This window comes from Notamacropus eugenii, chromosome 3, assembly GCF_028372415.1.
Source record: "Notamacropus eugenii isolate mMacEug1 chromosome 3, mMacEug1.pri_v2, whole genome shotgun sequence".
Lineage (NCBI taxonomy): Eukaryota > Metazoa > Chordata > Mammalia > Diprotodontia > Macropodidae > Notamacropus > Notamacropus eugenii.
In genome coordinates, this window is record NC_092874.1 from 238,628,150 (window position 1) to 238,645,867 (window position 17,718).

Genomic DNA, 17,718 nt, shown 5'->3' on the forward strand with positions numbered 1-17,718 from the left:
TATTACCAATCTTTGTCATACTCTTGCACAGGAAATTTTGCCAAATAATTTCATTAGGGAATAGTTTTTACTTTGGTAACAATGTTATCTGACATTCGGTGGAAATTTCCATTTAGCCTCTTTCTCTCCATTGGCAACTTCTCTCCAAAAGGAAGCAGTATGCTCCATGAATGTAGAAATTGTTTTGTTCCCCTTTTCTCTTTGTATTCTTTTCCCTTCCTCTCGCCCTTCCTCAGCAAAGTACCTTGCACATAGTAGGTGCTTAATAACAAATCCTTCTTGAATTGGCTTGAACTGCATTATTGAAATAAATAAGTGGTTTGCCAAGGTAGTTTCTAACACCTGTGTCTTTTTTCCCTTTCTATTTCTGCTAAGTGCTAATAGTCAATATAATATGGATATGTTGGGTATTGGAACAAAAACAAAACAGGCATCTTCTCCTTGAGACAGCAGTATTGCTGTTCATTATGAAGTCTGCTCAACTGGTCATGGTATAATTCTATAACCATCATAGCTAAAGGTCTATTCCTCTTTTCATTAAATCTTTCTATTTTTAACAATTTAAAATGTAGTCTGACTTTGACTAACAACATTTCACAGCTTGCAAATGACTTTGAAAATGTAAATTACGATGGCGATATTAAAGTCTGTCATTCCATAAAAAAGCCCCACAAGAGCTGATTACCCTATTGCCTCCAAATATCCAAATCAGTTTCTATTTTAAAACAAATGTGATAAGTAGTTTTTTCTACTTATTATTTTTAAATGTCAAGTTTACGATTTAAAATGTAATTATTAAGCAATTAAAATAGTAATCCAAAAGACAATGAAATATTACTAACAATGACATGCTCAGAAATTGGCACCAATTGAGTTCAATTCAATTCAGCAAGTATTTATTAAGAATTTACTATGCTAAGTGCTTGTTATACAAAGACAAAAATGGAAGAGTTACTGCCCTCAAAGAGATTATACTCTACTGAAGGGGATAGATGGATGAATAGAGAGATGGGAAGACTGATGAATAAGAGAGATAATGGATATATGAGAGAAAAAAAGAAAAAAGAGAGAGAGAGAGAGATTTATTATGCATGCAAGGCACTGGGGATAGAAATTTAAGCAAGCAAGTCAGTTGGTAACTTTAAGATAGCTTACATTGTAATGGGATAGACATAATATAAAGGGGAACTAGAAAAGGCCACAAAAAATATGCCCATGCCATGAAACCAGACAAAAAGTCCAGGGTAATGGTAAGATTAAGAAAAAGTTGACCTATCAGATCAGGAGACTCAAAATACAAATTTGATACACACAAAGTAGTTTCAAGAGGAAGAGAGCATGACCAGCTCCAAGTGGAGAGAATTAGGAAAGGTCTAGTTATGAAGTGGTATCTGAGCTGAGCCCTGAAGGAAATATGGGATACTAAAAGAAAAGGCAAAGATGAAGGAAATCATTCCAGACTCAAAGAATTTGTAAGATCAAGAAAGGAGGTTGGCAGGTTATATAAAGAAGCCTGAGTGATCCTCTGGTAATCCCTTTCTATCTATCCCACAAGCTAAAAGAACCAAGAAAAGCCTCCAGAAAAATGGAGGATTTGTGTCTTGTATAAGGTGGGACAGTTCAGGGAGAAGCCCTGATCAATTTGAGGAGCTCTCAGATCAACTTAATGCAATCAGAAAACCAGTCATTATCTGGAGGTGACTGAAAGGCACCTCTCATAAGAAATGTGGAATGTTCAAGGGCTAATGGGACAAAGGGAACTCCTAATAATTAGTTGACCATTCATCAGCCATCCCTCCTCAACCTGTTCATCATCTCAGAGGCTCTCATTCTTCTGGACTCTATATATTTTCTTTTGAAACTTCTTATGGAATACAATAAAGGGCAGGGGGAAATTTTTCTATTCCCTAGAGAGTATGATCCCATAATCTTATCTTTCTAGAGAAAGAAAAGAAATTTTCTAGACAATATTTGCTTTGGGTATTGTGGATAATCCCACATTTGTGTCTGGGTGTTTGGACTCTGCACTTTCTAGAAAAATAATATTTTCTTGGGGAAAAATAAAGAAAGTTTACATAGTTCCTATATAGTATCTTGCTAGTTAGTTACTCAGACTGCACAGGTCCAGTGAAGGGGACTGTTTGCTCATTAGCCCTTACCACATTATGGCAATATGAGACTGGAAGTGACTGCCTAGAACTCTGAAGGAGAAGAAGGACACACTAAAATTGACAGAGGATTGCCCCAACAAGGAACACAAGTTGCCTTCCCTTTGGAGAAAGACTAGAGGGCAGAGAGAAAATGAGTTATTTGAAAGCTTTGTTTCTTCATTTGTTTATGGACTCCCCTGAGCCCTTAAAGTCTTAAGCTTAATCTTATTCAGTGAGGCTAAACGGGTAGGTAGATGGTACTGTGGATGAAACACCAGTCACATAAGACCTGAGTTCGAAGTTGGCCTCAGATGCTTACTAGGTGTGCTCTCTTGCTTCTGAAATTACTTTGTATGTACCAAATTTGTACTTTGGGTCAGCTTTTTCCTTATCTTGGCCTTATTGTCCACTTTCATGTCACGGGTATATTTTCTGTGGTCTTTTCCAACTTCCCTTTATGTTATGTCTATCCCATTAGAATGGAATGTATGGGCAAGTCACTTAACCCTGTTGGTCTCAGTATCCTCATCTATAAAATGAGCTGGACAAGGAAATGGCAAACTTCTCCAATATCTTTGCCAAGAAAACCCCAAATGGGGTCACAAAGAGTCAGACTACAACTGAAATGACACAACCACAAATGGGGCTAAATAAATACTCCAGCATTCCAAATACCCATATTATTCACTGACTGTGAGAATTAAGGATACAGTCAAACACATTTGGGAAAATCTGGATACAAGTTATATCTAAAAATTTTTTTGGAAGTTTTACTGAAATAACTCCAAGTGAGGTCAATGAGTCAAAGAGAGGAGCTAATTCTCTTGGAGACTGAGACCGTAGAATTAAATCCAGTCTATGTGAGGCATGAGTCCCTTCTCACAGTCCCTTCATTCTGATGAGAAAGCCTAAAGGGATTCCAATCTATATTCATGGAATTTCCAGAGATAAAAATACAAATTTTTTAAAGTTTCAGAGTTTATTGTACAAATACAAATTACTCATCCAAGAAATCTAGCAGTAATTTACAGTATATGCCACACATGCCTTAAGAATCCAATGACACACTCAGGTGAACTTTTCCTAAAACCTCATTAAATGTTCTCTGTGATCATTATTTCATTTCTCATCTTAATAAGATATTTGGATAAATAAAATATTTCTCCTTCAACCATTAGGATGGTTCTGAGCCATTAAAATTTAATAAGATTTTCTTAATCCTAATTATCTCTTGCCCTAAAAGATAGCTTGTGATTCTCTCATCCACACTAGAGGTATGATAAAGAGTATTAAGCAAATGTGAAACAAAAACATGGTTTATTGTTTGATATTTTTATTTGACATTATTCATGGAGCACGCACTTTTTATGCCTTCCCTAGTAAGGCCAGACAAAAGCAATAAGTGACTGTCAACAAGCCTGCCTAATCTGAAACCTTCACCTGTTATAAGGCTTACCCATCCAGTAACCATATACCTGGCCTTTAAAAAGCATAAAATTGAATTTCTGTGTCTTTCCAGTTAATAGATTAGAGATCTAAATTTGTCGTTTTTTTTAAAGGAAAGAATTTCCATCACTCTATGGGCTTTAGGGTTTTCAGTGGTATATTGCCATTCATTCACATTCCCTTCATGCTCACTGAACAATTTAACATTAAACAGGTGGTTTTGTGAATGGCAACCTCCTTCACGCTATCCAGTAGAACATTACAAATTGATTAGAATTCTCACTTCTACATTTCAATTTCTCCTCATCTCTTTTCACCTTCTTCCTTCTTTCCCTCCTCTTTTTTCTTCATTCTCTTTCTTCTTCTCTATTGTTATATCTCTTCTCCAACAGGAATTATATTGAAGGAAAAGGCTAGACTAGAATGCATTTTGAAAATTGTGCAGCACATTCAATAATCCCATATTCCTCACCACTGCAAAGATCTATCTATCTCTACCACCAATATTTCCTGATAAATCTTTGTGATGATGAACACCAATATTTTAGAAGAATAAGAAGTGTGACTAACCTAATAGGTAATATAAAGTGATCCAGTAGGTCTAAACAAGATACACTATTCTGGTAACCAGAAGCTCCCTTGACCTCAACTCACACCTGGTCTTACAAAGGAAAATATTCACAAATCTATGTACCAAAGTGAGAAATGATGAGAAAAGAGATTTCAGTTGGTTAAATTTCTGCATTCTTTTGGATAAGAAAATTAAAATATTTTACAATAAAAAAAAACATTTAGGATTTGCACGAAAAAGACAGTGGAATGGTTGGCACATCTCAACGACCTAAAAATGGGCCCAAGATATAGTCTAACTAAAGCTGAATTCACAAGAGAAGCAGAAGTGCTAATACAAGCTGAAAAACTCATGAAATCACATTAGAAAGTCATATTACTTTGAGTCACAAATCAGCATCCCAATCATCAGTGGAGCCAGTACAATTTATCTTGAAGATCTTTTCTCCAGAATGTGTTTGTGGAGATATATGTATGGTTCCTCTATGGTAGTCAACTAACCTTTACTCTTCCTTTCCTTCTTCTTCATAATTGTCAGTGGTAGATCCCTACTCTTCTGAGTCAAAGAGAGAAAATGGAGAGCAAGCTTCCCAAGAGTAGGGTTTATTTAATTTATTTTTATTTATTTAATTATTCGTTATTTAATTTATTTAATTCATTGCATTTATAGCCTCAGAACAATGCCTGCCACATTGTAGGTGCCTAATAAGTGTTCCTTGACATGATTTAACTGGAGGGGTTTTATGAAAGATGGGACAAAGCAGAACCAAGTAGAAGGAAAAGTTTTCATGCCTTGAGCCAAATGGGATTTAACTCTGGAATTTATACTGTATAGGCAACTGAACCTGGTGTCTAGATCCTCCAAGACAGATACCACCACACTGCAGAAAGTTTGTGCAGCCCTGGAACAGGGAAAGAACCAAAGAATAAGGAAAGAAATCAAATATAAGTTATTAGGAATACAAGAGAAAGGCTGAAAGACCAAAAATCCAAGGGAGAAATTCTTAAGTATAAAACTACTTGATAAGTAGATAAACAAAGACTCAAAAAGGCAGAAGAGGAAAAAAAATTAGTCAAATGAACATATTGAAGAATTATGATACCTACCGTATTCTAAGTGCTATAAAGAGAAATATCAGTAAACCTTTACTGAATACCCACTATGTGCCTACTAGATGCATACTAGGTACTGCTCAAAGCTTTGGTGATACAAAAAGAGTCAAAAAAACAGCCCCTGAACTCAAAGAACTTACAATCCAATTGGAGAGACAACATGCAAACAAATATGTACAAACCAAGGCTATATATACAATACAGAGGAAATAGTTGACAAGGGGAATGAATGCACTAGAATTAAGAGGGGTTGGGAAGGCTTCCTGTAGAAGGTGGGATTTTCATTGGGATTTAAAAGAAGACAGTGAGGTCAGTGAACAGTGTGGAGGAAGGAGAGCATTCCAAGCTTGGAGGATAAGCAGAGAGAATTCCTGAAAACAAAAGATGGAGAGTCTTGTTTGTGGGACAGTCAAGAGGCCACTGTCACTGTATCAAAGAGAAGTGATGGAAGAATAGTGTAAGGAGACTGGAAAACTAGGAGGGACCTAGTTTAATGGCAAACAAAGGATTTTCTGTTTGCTCCTGGAGGCAATAAGAAACCATTGAAGGTTATTGTGTTGGGGGATGACATATTACTTGAATTTGATTCTAGTTACTACTTATTAATTGCTTAATATATAGGAGACCTTGTGCCAGGACCCTGTGTGTTAGGGGACATGAAGATAAAAACCAAAGAATTCCTGCCCTCAAGAAGTTACACTGTACTGGGGAGTATAAGGAAAGTCCAAAAGTAAGTAAATACAAAATACAGACCAAGTAATTTCAAGAAGGTGAGAACAGTAATGAAGAGTCCTAGGACAGGAGGGACTCCTTTAGCTGTTTTTGGAAAGAAGCATAGGAAGTAGAAGTGAGGAGGGAAACTTGTGGGAAGGCAAAGCTGTGGGAGAAAGAGTATCAGATACAAGATCCAGTTTGATTGACCCAGAGAACGTAGGAGAGGGGAAAAGATAAAGTAAGACTAGAAAGTCAGGGAGTTTTATCGTGCTGTCATTTCAATCATGTTCAACTTTTCATGACCCCATTTGGAGTTTTCTTGGTAAAGATACTGGAGTGGTTTCCCATTTCCTTTTCCAGTTCATTTTACAGATGAGAAAACTAAGACAAAGAGGGTTAAATGACTCGCCCAGGTTCACACAGTGTCTGAGGCTGGAATTGAATTCAGGTCTTCCTGACTCCAAGCCTGACCACCTAGCTGCCCTACAGAGAGTTAGGTAGGAATCAATGAATGATGATGACTCAGTATGGAATGGATCTAAAAGAAGCCAACAAGAAAATATTCGGGAGGCAGCTTGGTGCGGTGGGTGGAGAATAAACTTTAGAGTTAGGACACCTCTGATCTGAAGTGCTGGCTTATGTGACCGAGCACCACCAATGGTCTGAGAACGTAAACTGAAAGACAATCAACTATTTAAATGGGAAGAAGGAATTTCCGGGTCTATACCAATAAAATCACAGATCTGGACCAAAAGAAAAAATATTGGGTTAAAGTTCACGCTTAGGTTTCTCAAGGGCTTTTTTAATAGAATGCAAGTTTGAGCAGCTTTTTCCAAAACTGAAAGACTTTAAGTAGGTGGCTGAGGGTAGGTGGTGCAGTACAGAAAGTGCTTGACCTGACATCAGAAAGACCTGATTTCAAATCCTGCCTCAGACACCTACCAGTTGTGTGACTGGGGAAGTCATTTAACTTCTAGTCTGCCTTAGTATCCTCATCTGTAAAAATGGGGATAATGGTAGTAGTAGTAGTAGTAAGAGCACCTACCTCTTAGGGTTGTGGTGAGGGTCAAATGAGATGATAATTGCAAATTGCCCAGCACATAGTAAACACTAAATAAATGTTTTATCATCATTATTACTATTATTGTTTGCACATATATGCATACACCTGTATATGCATATGTATATATATATACACATAGGTACTAACTATAACTCTTATTATAATTGATTAAAATTACTATTATGATTATGGTGTCTATTGTCCATTGTCTCTCTTGCTAAAGCTATCACCAAAAAGCCGGCCATCAGATAATGATTTTTTTTTTACTTCAACAACTCATAAAACCATCTACTAAAGTGTGCAAGGATATTATAATCTTGTTCAGTAGATAAAACTCTCACAACTAATTAAATAACAGATCTTTGAAAGATTCAAGCCAAAATTATGGTAACTGATTATCAGTTTAATTAATGTTTCTTTATCTATTTTCTACAAAGCAAATGAATTTTGGTCCCATTTGAAACAGAAAAAAATGAGAATTCTGCTATCTTCATATGTGGACATGACATAGGATGCTCACCATACCTCTGAAAGCTGGAATTCCATGTTTCTGAAGGAAATTGTACCAAATTGAAATAGAGACTGGAGGGGCCACTAAGTCTTATGTAAGAATACCTACAGGGCACATATTTGCTTAGTTTTAAAATGTGATATAAGCTATGTTTTACTGCACTTTCATTTATTTTCTTAACTATTTCCCAATTACATTTTATTCTGGTCTAAGCTGCCTTGAGAAACCTTGTGGGTCACATGTGGCCTGTTTGACAAAGTATTGACTGGCTTCTTTTACTCATGTTAAAGACATGTTCTCTTTACAGAAAGATGTATTTGTTTTTCAAATTGGAAATAAATGATGGTGGTGATCAAGTAAGTCATTTCTCCAAAGGCCCCTTGTGTGTATCACACTTAAAATCACATAACTTGCTTTGAATCCTGGCTGCCACGTCCTACCTGAGTGCCTTTGAAAAAATCACCAAACCTCTCTGAATCTCTGGCTCCTCATTGGTAAAATGAGAAGTCTGAACTAGGTGACTTCCAAGGTCCCTTCTAGCTTTATACTTGAGTCTGTATCCTATCATCGTTACAGCAAAAAGCCCAGTCCTTCAATAATCTGACAGAAAAGTTCAGCTTGTACCTTCAGAGTTGCTTCGTTAGGGTTAAAATTAGGTACTACTGTAAAACTCTAGTACGCTCACCATTTTTCTAAAGATAATTGGATTCATCTTAGGTCTTGGAATAGTTAGTATTAACATTAATTCCTTTCAAACAAACCTCCCCACCACATTCCACCCCACCCCAAATTCTATAGTGACTTTGTAACTACATGCTCTGTTTAATTACGCTGCCACTGCATAGCACTTACCACATAATTAAGTAAATAATAATTATCCTTTGAGGAACCAATCGCTAAATGAAATTTGTGCATTGTAAAAATAAATTACAGTTTTGCTGTATAAACACTGCAAGTAAAATTGTCACCTTCCTGAGGAAAATTTATCACCTTATAATGTCAAAGGGCAAAGATTAGTAGTATTTCCTTCTAGAGAGGCACAGTTTGATGCTGGACTTGGAGACAAGAGAGATCTTAGTTCAAATCCCACCGGTGACTCTCTCTAGCTGAGTGACCATGGATAATTCACTTAAAGTCTTTGAACCTCAGTTTCCTCCTCTATAAAATAAGGACATAAGGTTGTTGTGTGTAACAAAATAACATAGCTAAAGGGTTCTGCAAATGTGAACGTACTATATAAATATGCTTTCATCATTACGCTTGCTTTTACATTTACTAAACACATTATTAAATGCATTTCAATAATCTCAAGTACTGAAAAGACAACTGGGCTTGGAATCAGGGAGGAGTCACACTCACTAACTATATGATTCTGGGAAAATGTTAAACTCTGAACCTTTGTTTCCTCATCTGTAAAATGCATGTGTAGCAGGGCTTTTCACTCATTTTAGCTCTGCGGAAGCTAATGGAGCTTCAAGGGTAACTCCAGAGAAATCCAAATCAGCAAGACATTGGAAGATCAAATATGGTGGATCAGAGGACAAGATGAAGTTTTGTGTGCAGGTGCACATCAGAGTCCTTTCTGTTTGTTTTTCCCTTCCATGACCTTGAGAAGGACTTCTAGCTTGCAATTTGATTGAGGTACCAGAGGAAAGAGGTGGAGATGGAAAGATGCCAGGAAACCATGTGGCTACCTCCAGCTGCTGATCACTGCCACAGCCTGAACCAGAAACAGTAGGCGGACAGTTGAGAAAAACCCTTAGGGAGTAGGACTGAAGAGGCAGAAACCCTGGAGCAGATAAGACCAAGACAATGCAGATATAAGGACAGAGTGGAACTGCACTAGGAGTTACTAGGAAGCCTCACTGACCAGTAAGGAGGTCAGAAGACCAGTTCAGTCCCTTTCTTTTATTCTTTTGCCTTTCCATTTCTAGACATAGAGCAAGACCCTGGACAACAGCACCAACTTTTTTTCCCCTTATTTCCTGTTCATGATCTAGTAGGAGAAAGTAAGCTAGAAAAGGGGAGGCCATATTAGGAGACGATCGTTCAATCTGCAAGCATTTGGAAGTGTCCACTATTGGATCACACATTGTGCTACAGATACAAAAAAGAAAAAAATGAAATAGCCTTTATTCTCAAAGTGCTTATTCTATTAAGCAAAGTAATCTGAGGTGTGGGAGAGAGTGCTTAAGCTTCCTTTGCAATTTTTGCTATGTCTACTAAATCATAGTGCCGAATTAAAATTGCTTCCTTGCATTATACAAATATAGAAGGTAAAGATTAAGCTTTAAAAAATCTCATGTGTTATGAAGGATGAATCATAATTTTTTTGGAGTCGTATTGCCTCACTTCTTTGTTTACATTCAGAATCAGAATCAGTGAGGGTTCTTTCCTTGTACCACAATTTGAAGGCACTGAGTGTCAGTTAAGAGTAGAGGGTTTTGACTGCGGGGAATCTTTTGTGCATCTGTCAGAGAGATCTTGAATGCACCACTGGGCAGGTGGCTTAAGTACAATGCTACCTTGTGGGCAAATTATAAACTGCATTCCCTCACTGGGAAATTTACCTGTGTCATACTTCAAACTAAATGCAAAAAAAACAGCACTCATGCAAGGAAAACTGATGAACTCCACCAGGTTTTATCTCTTTGAAATGTTATTTTGAACTTCATACATTTTTAATGCAATCTTTATGATGCCTTGGGAACATTTTTATGAAATTATAATGAGAAGATAGACCATGATTTTCAAATATTCGATTCGAATACAACTTTTCAGGAATGCATCTGTTATGTAAATTAAATAGAGGATCATGAAATCTAGGACTAAAGAGGACCTCATAGATTATCTGTTCCAATTCTGTCATCTTACAGATGTGGAAACTGAGGCTTAAGGGCAAAATAACTTGCTCCCAAGAAGGGACACAAGTCAGTTAAAGTCAAATAATTGTGCTACACAAGAAATAAAATTAAAATTCAAAGTTCCAAAGCCACTGCAGTTTCCTAGCCTAATAGCTTGATGATGAAGGCAAAAATACTAAACAAATTAGAGTTGCTGCTGCTGTTGTTACCAGGTGGTACTAATGTGCTTTTTAATGTGTCTTGATTTCACAATATAGATGAAAATGATCAAATGAAAGTCTGTATTAACTTCAAAGTCTAGGTCTGTGGAACCGAAGAAATTCACCTATAGGTTAAAGAACTTTATCATTTGTCTTCTGTATGTCACAATAACACTATAAATTGTTCCCATTCCTAATACTCTAAGGCCTGAAGCGGTGTAAGCAGGGAGGTCCTTGAATATACGTTTGATTAACCCTTCAACTAGACACAAAGAAAAATTTCTGTTCTTTGCTGTCTAAGCCAGTGACAGCAACAGTTTTTCTCTTGACTTGAGCATAAAAGATACTTACTCGAATTGAATTCACACCAAAATAGGCTTTTTTGAGGTCCATTTTAACTTATGTATTATTCATTCAGGCATCTTACACAGTTTACAGACTCAGGATGTTTTAAGAAATATTTATTCATTCTCAAGATGGTTAGTGAGGGAAATTGACATTTGTTTGTTATAACTTCATTCTTATTGAAGATTAGTTTTTAGTTTGGATATCAACATATCCCCCTACCACATCATGCCCCTCAAAATGCCTAAAGATAAATATAGGTAGTGTGACTCCTGCAGGAGAAATTCTTTTAATAAATAAAATACTGATATTTGAAAATGCCCACCTCCCAGAGAGCATTTTCCTTTAAAGTAAAAAGCAGTGTATAACAAATACTCTGTCCCAGGTGCTATGCCTTTGTTAAATATTTACTATGCTTTTTCTGGTTCTCCCAGGATCCACACTCTGCTCAAATTTAATTTTTAAGAAAGATTGGGTTATTTCAGAAAGAAAGAGAAGGTCATCAGCTAGCTGTGAATTGGATTGGGGTAGAGGGCTAGATGCACTGCATCTCAAAAAAGCCACCATAGAAGGTGTGGAATACAATCCTAGAAAAAGAAAACAGGCAATAAAGGGGTGGGGAGGATTGTAGAGTTCACTTGAAAGGTAGGAATTCCTATTCCTATGCCATTAAATTAAGGTGGATTCTAACATCAGGTTATCTCCCAAATCCTCTTTATAATCTATATTTGTTTTTATCATACAGGGTAAGTATCAAATAGAAAACTCCTCAATATGAGTTCCTTCTAGCATTGATATAGGATAATTTCCTGCTATTACTTCTGATCCATTAAGAGATCAGTGGTTTCATTGATATAAATTCTCCCTACACACCTTCTCATCCTGTATGATCATTCTACATATATCCCCAAAACCCTCCATTAAGATTCTGCCCAGCACATTGGAGGCATTCTTTCTCCTCTCCTATTTGGAGGACACCAACATACAACTTGAGATGCAAGTTCATTGTCTCCCATTTTTGCTGTTCTACAAGGATGCCTTTCATTCTATTTTGTATGTGATAGTCATCCTTGGTAACATGCTACATGTAGTTCATGTACACCCACCATGCATATTCAGTTTTAATGTCCCTACGATGAATGTGTTCCATGACTTACAGGCATTAAGCATCACTGGGAACATATTGGAGATAAGGAGATGGATCTTTGCATAGGAGTACAAGTTGGGATCATGGAATGCATGGTATGATTTCCAAAATGCAAATCAATCTTATCAGCTCCTACTCAGTTCCAGAGCCATTTCCTTGTCTACATGCAGGGCTTGTCCAAGACATACACATCGATGTTTACATGTTAGGCTGCCCACTCAATCATTAAGGTCAAGGAAATATTCATTTTTTTCATCCACTTCATTTTTTTCCAGCATCAAACCTATCCCTTTTAATAGTGCTATAAACTTTGATGAAGTTGTTTGTGTTCTGGATCTTCTTTGATATATTTAGTATATCATCTATAAAAAGAATCCACTGACCAGTGAGGGAAAAGGAAGAAAGAGAAGGATAGAAAGGTCCTCTTTTCCTCCCTACAGGTCTTAAAAAATTAATTTGAACAAATATCTTGCAAAAGTTTGGTTGCCTTGGGCATCTGAAATTACTAGTTTTAGTTCTGGATGTCAAAGATTATCTCATGTAGCCTCCTCATTTTATAATTGAAGAAACTAAGACCCACAGCAGTTATGTGACCTACCCAAGGTTTCAGAGTGAATTAGTGAAAGGGTGAGAAATAGAGCCTGGGTCTCTCATCCTCTAAACCAAAGAATTCTTCTCATTATACTGTACTGTCTTTCACCAGCCTTCACACCTTGCTAGTCAAGAAGTCTTTTTTTGGGGTTATTGGATTGTCTTTCAGAATTCTCTACCCTTCTTCTGACCTCATCCCCAACCTAAGTCCTCCTTTTCATCATTCCTGGATGAGGTGCTAGGGGTGAGGAGGGAGAGGAGATTATTTCCTTTCTACAGAGAAGGTCTCCCTTTTAACTTGAAACTAAACTGTTTTCATTAATGTCACACAACTCAAAGGTTCCACCAGGCTTCCTTATGCTTTTCTTCTAGAGATCATCTGACTAACCTTCAGTAGACAGCATTCAATCTCTTAGGAAGATTCTTTGAGCTGGGACTCCTATCTAATTATTATAGCCTGACTTACTACATCCAATTTCTTCCAAAACTCCTATACCAACATATTGCTTGCCTATTCAATGGGAACAGGGCTGGAGAGAGAGAGAGAATTTAGAACTCAAAATTTTAAAATAAATATTACAAGAAATTTAATTTTTAAAAGTAAAAAAAAAAAAAAACACTCCCACACCCACAAGTTTCCAACACATGGTTTCTTTCTTTACACTTCCTTTCCTTTTCAGAACCTCTCAAAAATTACTGTTTCTTTATAACTCAGCCTTAGATGAGCTCTAATGTCCTTTCCAGATCTAAATCTATGACCTCAACCATCAATTGATTAAGCGTTTATTAAGCCTTTACTATATTCCCTAGATAGGAGCTAAGAATGCAAATACAAGGAATGAAACAGTCCTTACTTAAGAGATCACCTTACTCCTTCCTTCAGACACAGAGATCATTTCTTCCAAGGTCACAATTAGCATGTTAAAGAACCTTCATTTAACACATCTGCATTTAATTATAGTTCAAATCTCCTGGGATCCTGCTAGTTCAATGCCCATCCCACCTTCATTCCCTTTCCCTAAAAAAAATTCACCACTGCTTATTATAGGAGGGGTGTTTTTTAATTGTACCTATATAAAATTACCTTGTTAAAAAAAATAATTCGTATCCCTTGACCCAGTAATACCACTACTGGGTCTGCTTCCAAAGATTAGGGGAAAAGGTAAAATATGTTCTAAAATATTTATAGCAGCTCTCTTTGTGGTGGCAAAGAACTGGAAATTGCAAGGATGCCTGTCAACTGGGGAATGGCTGTTTAAGTTATGCTATATGATTGTGATGGAGTACTACTGTGCTATAAGAAATGATGAGCTCAATGATCTTAGAAGAACATGGAGACTTGCATGAAATAAACAGCCAAATAAGCAGAACTAAGAGAACATTGTATATAGTAACAGCCATACTGTTTTAAGAACTTTGAGCAAATAAGCCATTTTGACTATTATAAATAGCCAAATTAACTACAAAAAACATATGAAGGAAGACTCTATCTGCATCCAGAGAAAGAACTGACAAATAAAAGTACATATAGAATGATCTTACACACATACATATGTGTGTGTATACATATTTGTGTCTAATGGTAGCCATCTCTAGGTCAAGGAGGGAGGGGCAAAGGAGGGTAGGAAAACATTTTAAAAAAAGAAATTTATATGATAACTTTAATATATATTTCAAATGAATAGCAAGTTGTACACAATAGATTTGCAGTATTTTTTTTTTATACCATACCATGGAAATACTTGTTTTATTCCATAAATTAAAAATTAAATAAATAAAAATTTTAAAAGAAAAAATAACATGCAATATTCTTAAGAGTTGAATCTCAAATTTAAAATGTCTTCATCTCATCATTAGGCAATCAATCACTCTATGCCACTGTCTCAGTATATGGAGACAAGGTCATGTTGCAAAAGGAGGAAGTAGACAAAACCCAGTAGCTGCAGCTCCCATATTGACCTCTGAATCATTTGAAAAACTGGAATTAACTGAGGGTGGGAGCAAAATTTACCAGACAGAGGTGTTCAAGAATGGGATGTATTATCTGGAAAAGTCAAGTGGGTTCCCTTCTACTGGAGGTATTCAAACTTGGCAGGGATGGAAAAAAAAGAAATTGAAACTCATGCTGAGAGTGGAACTAGATGGGCTGTCAGGTTAACCTCTGCTCTAACCTTTGATCTGAGAGATAAATATAAACGTTTTGATAAATATGATGAATATAGAAGTTCTGAGATAAATATAAATTCTAAGAAAGTTTTTTTTTTTTACTTTAGCTTCAGTCTCTGATTAAATCTAAGTGAAATTAAAAGACTTAGAGGTTTGTTTACTCACCTAGAATTTAATTATGTAGCTGACAGATTGGAAGGGGAAAATGTGTTTTCTCATATGAAGTCTGGGCTCACCCTCCCAATTTTCATAAGCACTGGTAGGTTGGAATTCCCAGAGGGCACCTGGAAACTTCTCCTTTTAATCATATAAGGGTTACTTTGAAATGTTTTGTGGGGAGTGAGGGGATGTTTCTAGTTCTATTTTTCATGAACCCCCACCAGTGTGTTGCCTATTGATTATCCAGTTAATATCAATTAAGCTACCAAAGTTAATTAGCTTTTAGTTAGAGGCCTTAGAGGTGGTATAGTAAAAATAGTTGGTACAAAATATCAACCCTAAAAGTCTGGAACATATTCTCCCTCAAAGACATATAATACCCAGGGGGAAAGCAGAATCAAGCTTTGAGAGTCTATATGGCAAAAGGGTAAGTCACAGCTCATATTTGGATAGAATTCTTTAGTCCTAATAGACTCCCAGAGTTGGGGTCCTTGTAGAATACTGAATCTATATTTCTTTGGTGTGTTTCTGTTGGTCATTTCCATCAGTCAATATCATTCTGGGGATACCCTTACAATCAACAACAGAAAGACCAAATTGTATGACCTTTCAAAATTCATAAGATTTTCTCCTTGTCAGGAGAGAGAAGGAAAGAAATATAAAATCCCTCCTCTACCCCAATATATTCCCTCCCAAGCAGCCAGTAGGCTGGCCTGCTATTTTAACGATGAATTAGGAACTGGTTTGCTGTTCTATGCAAGCATCATGAGGAGTAACTGATTCTTTTCAACCAGTTCCAGTGCACATCCTGTGTAATGCCATTTCATTTCATCCATTGGTTTCAAGCATTTTATTGCTTTGGTTGATTGATGTACTAGTTCATAGGAGTTGTTCATACCTATCTATTTTTGCTTCTATGACTCAATCCAAGAGGTATTCTCACCCTACATCTTATTAGTTACATTAATTGGGATTGGCATGTAAGACACACCTCTCTTCCACAAGCAATTCACATTCTGTAAGGCAAATTTCCACATTCAAGGCACTCTATAATCTGCCACCAATCTACCGTTCCACATTTATTTCTTATTATAGACTCATGAATTCTATATTCTAATGAATTAGATTACTATCTTTTCCCCTAACTTTGTCTGGTAGGTCATTTTGTATGATAGAAATGCACACTCACCTTGATGCCTATCACAGTATTTTGCATAAAGTAGATATGTAAGTGCTTGTTGAATTGAATTGAATTGAATTGAAATATTTCTTCCTTTCTAGGGTTACTCAGGTGTGACCTCCTCTGAAGTATTCCCTGAGCCCCTAGCTGAAAGTGACCTCTTCCTCTTTGAATTTCTCAGAGCATTCTGTCAAGATTTTACATCTGTCCCCCTGGAAACGTACTTACTTGTCTACAAGTCAGACAGTCCCAAAATCCCTTATGTTTTAAAATCCTTGAGGCAGTGACTGTACATTTATCTTTTTATTTCCATGTGATTTATATAAAGACACTGGGCTTAAATTCAAATCCTGTCTCTAACACCTATTAGCCATTAGCCCTGTGACCTTATGCAAATGAGATAACATCCTAGGATTTAAATATTAAATAAAATCAGGATAGTGGAGGGAGTTCCTCCTCTAGGAATCAAGTCACAGATCATTCATGTATTTGAATATTCCCATTACCTAGCACAGTGCCATTCACACAGTAGTCAATCAATAAACATTTATTAAGTACCTACTATGTGCCAGTCACTGAGCTAAGGGCTGGGGATAAAAAAAGATGTAAAAGACAAACAAAATAGAAAAGACAAAATGATGAATATTTATTGAATCCAATTGACTAAGTATTCATAAGAAAAGTACCTCAGAGATCATCCAATCTAATCCTAACATTTTATACATGAGAAAATTTGAAAGCATAGGGAATAATGCCCTGAGGTTAGTGTATTGACCAATGTGCGTATTATTAACATTCTCCTCTTTACAGTGTATCCCCAAATATAGTAGAAAAGGTAACATATAAATACAAGTAATGTTCATTATATATCTTTTGTTGGTTGGTATGCACACCTGAGTTCCTTGGAAATGTGAAAAACAAAATGTGATACTAGCACCATGTTTGAGTGTTAAATTCCTTAGGGTATAAATAGAGTCAGTATTAATTCTTAGTAATTTATCATTATGGAACATGCCATGTAGTTATGGTAATGTTGAATTATTACTTTGAGATTCAAACTCCTTAGAAAATCTCCAAATGTTCTCTGGTGAGTTGAAGTCAAGTTCATGGGTTCCTAATAACTGCTGGGAGAGTCACAAATCTCCTGCATTTGGGGAAAACACTATTAGCATAATGGATCTAAAGAGCAAGTGCACATGAAAAAAGGACAGTATCACTTTTCATGTGGTGCAAATAATAGTTCCTTCCTCTTTAGAGGCTCTCTTAACTTCTCTCCCTTTCTCCCTTTCATTTTATGACATCTCAGTTATAATGTCAGCTCCTCTTTTTCTCATCATACCCTTCATTTGAAATGTGAGTAAATAGGCAAATGAACCTCAGTTGAGTTGAAATTAAAGCTATATTTTTTAAAAAGGTTGGATTTACAGACCAAAAATTCTGCTGTTTGCCTTTTTTCTCTGATTACCTTATTTTGTAACTTATTTTAACATTATTTCTTT

At 36.3% G+C, this 17,718-nt stretch overlaps 1 protein-coding gene across 2 annotated transcripts in view; it reads right to left on the reverse strand.

The window, feature by feature from the left end:
• The window catches only part of TAFA2 (TAFA chemokine like family member 2), a 544,567-nt gene that overhangs the window by 236,450 nt on the left and 290,399 nt on the right, over positions 1-17,718 (reverse strand). The gene's annotated exons all lie outside the window — the stretch shown is intronic.